General features: G+C 47.0%; 1 protein-coding gene across 1 annotated transcript in view; it reads left to right on the forward strand.

The window, feature by feature from the left end:
* GCNT4 (glucosaminyl (N-acetyl) transferase 4, core 2) overlaps positions 1–4,247 on the forward strand; it is a 29,240-nt gene that overhangs the window by 15,403 nt on the left and 9,590 nt on the right. The window lies entirely within an intron of this gene.

Here is a 4,247-nt window from a genome sequence, read left to right on the forward strand (position 1 = left end):
GCCAGTGAGCCGCTGGTCTGCATGTGGGATCCGAACCCTCGGCGGGAGTGCCGCAGTGCTCCCAAGCGGCGCACTGTAGCAGTGCGCCACCGGGCCGGCCCAAAATCCTGACATTTCTTTTTTTTTTTTTTTCTTTTTGTCTTTTTTCGTGACCGGCAACGGGATCGCAACCCTCGGTGTTGCGCCCGCCCCTCGCTCAGCCAGTGAGCCGCTGGTCTGCATGTGGGATCCGAACCCTCGGCGGGAGTGCCGCAGTGCTCCCAAGCGGCGCACTGTAGCAGTGCGCCACCGGGCCGGGCCCAAATGCGCCACCGGGCCGGCCCAAAATCCTGACATTTCTAAATCAAAAAACTCTTCATATCCTGTATTTCAGATTGACATATAATAATGCAAAGATTAAGAACTTTAAGGTGGTCCACAGAGGAAATATTCTCCACATGGAGAGATTTCACCCAGAAAGTTTTTTAAATAATTAGTATATTAGTCCGTTTCTGTTGCTTATGACAAAATACCTGAAACTGGGTGATTTATAAAGAAAAGAAAATTTATTGCTTACAGTTTCAAAGGCTGGGAAGTCCAAAGTCTAAGGAATACATTTGGTAAAGGTCTTGGTGGTGACAACAGTGACCCAGGGGTCTCACGTGGCAAGGAATGACAGAGCAGAGAGAGACTCTCACTTGCTCTCCTTTTAAAGCCCTCAGAACCACGCCCCTGACCATCATTATTAATCCATCCACTACTGCACGGTCCTACAATCTAATCACTTCTTCAAGACTCCACATTCAATTACCATAATAGGATTTCCCACCCTCAACAGTTACAGTGAGAATTAAGCTTCTAATATATGAACTTTGTGGGACACAATTCCATCAATCCACAGCATTTAGTAATTCTCAGAGAGCCTAAATTGTGTCATGGATAACTACAACAGTAAATGAATGAGTTGTTGGTGACAGGGTATGAGAAAAAAGTAACTAAGGAAAGAATCCCTTAGGATGAGCTTGCTTTATTTTCCCTGGATCGATTCCATTGGCTGGAAGATTGACTAATCTCTTCATTAGATCATTGACCGTCCCCAGCCTCTAACTGCAGGAACTGGATGTAATTCATCACCCAGCATTCCTCCAGGTTATTTGCCCTGAGAATAATCTCTCAAACTGGGTGGAAGGTCTCAGGACTTCAAACATGGTCTGAAGTTTATTTCTATTCCTGTTTTAGCACAGTTAGGTAAGACATGGTAATGAGAAAATTTAGTAAAGGACTAAAACTGTTGTGGAAAATATGGAGAAATTTTTCTTTAGTTTCCGAGAGAGTATTGCATCAGAGGTTAACAGTGCATCTCTGGAGCAGGATTCTAGGTTCAAGTTCCAACTAAAGCACTTTGCAGATCTGTAACTTTGGGCAATTTTCCACTTGTCTCTTTTACCCCAGTTTCCTTTCTTGTAAAAGAGGGATAATGGTAGTACCTACCTCACTGATCTTTTAAGAGGATTGAGTTATTACATATAGATAACTTACAACAGTGTCCGGAGTGACAACTCTTTATTGAACAATTCTACATTAATGACAATGATATCAAATTAATAAAGGGGCTTACATGGAGGCATTCAGACACTAATTCTAAAATACTGAATTTCTGTTGAGACTTTTGGGGGAAATAGGAGGTAGATTGTATAATAGGACAGTAAGCTATAGGTCTGGGCAGGATCTTTAAAAAAGTGCTGCATCATGAGCAGTAGTGGTGGGGTGGCTTGAGGATGAGATGTTGGGGGGCGGTGAGGAGGAGGCCACAGCTAGCAGGTGCAGCAGTCAGGGTCAGGGTCCAGAGCTGCACTAGAGTGCTTTGGAGGCATCACATCATTTAACCCTCACAGTCCCTTGTTAACATTGAGTCATTTTACCAATGGGACACAGAGAAGTGGAGAAGTTGCAGGACCTACCCCGGGTTTGGGTGCTAGATAGGCCATCCCGGAGCTGAAGTCCCTTCTACTTAGCCAGGACGTGTCATTGCATGTCTGTGTGTACCTGAGCAAGGTCTTAGCTCCTGGCAGCTTTGTCCTTCTTTACGCTATTGCCACCACCTGCTTTGGTCAGAAAGTGAAGGGTGGTCATTTCCTTAACATTGCATAAAATTGTCTTGTGAATTCTTTTCATTGAAAAAAAAAATCGGCAAGCTCTGTAGTTTACTGGAAAAGGAACCCCCAAGATTGGAAGATTGGAGCCAGGCACACTGGGCATCTAAGGTGTGCTGGGTACCTTGGTCCTCCCAGCAGCTAGAAGAGGGCTTTCTAATCCCCGTTTTGGAACAAGAAAACTGATCTTCAAGAAGGTTGAATAGTTTGGCAGTCTTACAGCTACTAATGTTTCTGCAGGCTCAAGCCCAAGTCTGTGGCGTCCTGAAGCTGCTTTCTCTCCTCACACCCCTGCACCCCATGACCTGTGTGAATTGCACACCTGCAATCCTTGGTCCCTGAACTATACCATATGCAGTACTCCTATCCCGAGTCACCTTCCTCCCATTCTTGATTTACCTTTGCCCTTCCTTCCCTGGGAAAGAAAGCATCTGTACTACTTTGACAGTCCTGGGTTTTTAAATTGCTGACTTAAGAAGAGTTCTTGAAGAGCTGCTAATGGCTGTAGCTGTTAGCCCTGAATGCAATTATACCCGCTCAGCTGGGGTGCACTTTTGTGCTCCTGTTGCTTCCTTGAAGGCTCTAACAATGCCTGGGAGAGTTGGGAGAAGAAGATGGTTTGGGGGAAATGCTTTATTCAACATTCCTGTTGGACTTTAGTGAGGAGGACTTTTTTACTGAATTTTTATACACTTTATTCGACTTGAGCTATAGCCACCAGTCCTTGCTGTCATTTCCTCTGGTAGTCCTATCGTCGTCACTAGGAACTTGTACCTGTGTGGTGATAAATCCCAGTTTGCCTGGGCAGGAGGGAGGGGAAATACCCCTTCTCTCATGGGTGGGAAATTATTTGTAATGCAATCGCAAGACTATTTCTTGGTGGCAAAACACCTGCCTGCTTCCTGCCCATGAGCTTTTAAGAGAGAGAGAGCTGGGAAGGGTGTTTGCAGAAGGTGGCATTGCAGTCTCCTAGGAATCACGTGGCCAGTGTGACAGCCAGCCTTAGCCCAGCCAACTCTGGGTAGACTTGGGTCAGCCCTCAGGAGCTCATTCCAATCCCTCCAAATCTAGGGCCTCTGGGGTTTCTGCAGGCCTGGGCTGCAGGTGGCAGGAAAGGCAGTGGTGTACAATGGGCAGGTGTGGCCCACCTCTACCCCATCAATTTGTAGCCCCTGGGGCTGTGCTGAGGGTTTCTGCAGGCCTGGGCTGCAGGTGGCAGGAAAGGCAGTGGCGTACAATGGGCAGGTGTGGCCCACCTCTACCCCATCAATTTGTAGCCCCTGGGGCTGTGCTGTTCCTGGGTGTTCCTTGTAGAGCCCCCTGGAAACGGCCAAGGGTGTCATGCAGAGGCTCTTTCCAGAGGAAAGCCAAAGCCAGCTAAGGTTGGGGACCTTTGGTTGTTTCTAACCTCCTGCGAGTGTTGCCCTCTTGATTAGTGCCTTGGGAAGAGGCAACAGCCCTTTTCAGGATTTGACAGAAACTCATTCACATCAAAGGGTGAGGCTTAGGGCACTTTCAAACCTTTTTACTTCTAATTTGGGGAAAGGAATGCTTTCAGTTAAGGGAATTTCTGACCATGGTGAGCAGATGGAGGGGTTTTATTTTGAGTTCGGACAGGGTCGTATTGGAGGGCTGCACCTTTTAAAGGTTATCAAAGGCTGACCCCAAGACAGACACACTGTCCCCTTAAAGATGCTCAGGGTGGAAGAAGGTGGATCAGAAGGCAAGGTGCCTGGGCTGTGCCCTCTCCTTCTTCCTTTGAAATTCACTCTTCTCCTTGGCTGGGGAAGCTGAGACATGGGGACCCATAGTCAGTTCCCAGGGGACTGCATGCTGGAGACCAGCTCCAGTCGAGTTGTGGGTACCCAAAAAGGGAGAGGGAGTCGGCGAAAATAACAAACACCGACGGAGACCTCAATGCATCAGTATGCATGTTCTCTCTCTACGGGTTGTCAGCGTATTGCAGCTGGAGCCCAGTAGAGCATGAGACAATGCCTTTTATTTAGATTTTTCTCTGCAGGGGGGTTTTGGGTACTATTTTTATTGTATCAGCAAGTCAATAATCCAAAAAGCAGGGAGGAAACTTTTTTAGAGGTCAGCACGTCTTAGGTGATC

The sequence above is a fragment of the Galeopterus variegatus genome, unplaced genomic scaffold, assembly GCF_000696425.1.
Source record: "Galeopterus variegatus unplaced genomic scaffold, G_variegatus-3.0.2 Scaffold1632, whole genome shotgun sequence".
NCBI classification, from domain to species: domain Eukaryota; kingdom Metazoa; phylum Chordata; class Mammalia; order Dermoptera; family Cynocephalidae; genus Galeopterus; species Galeopterus variegatus.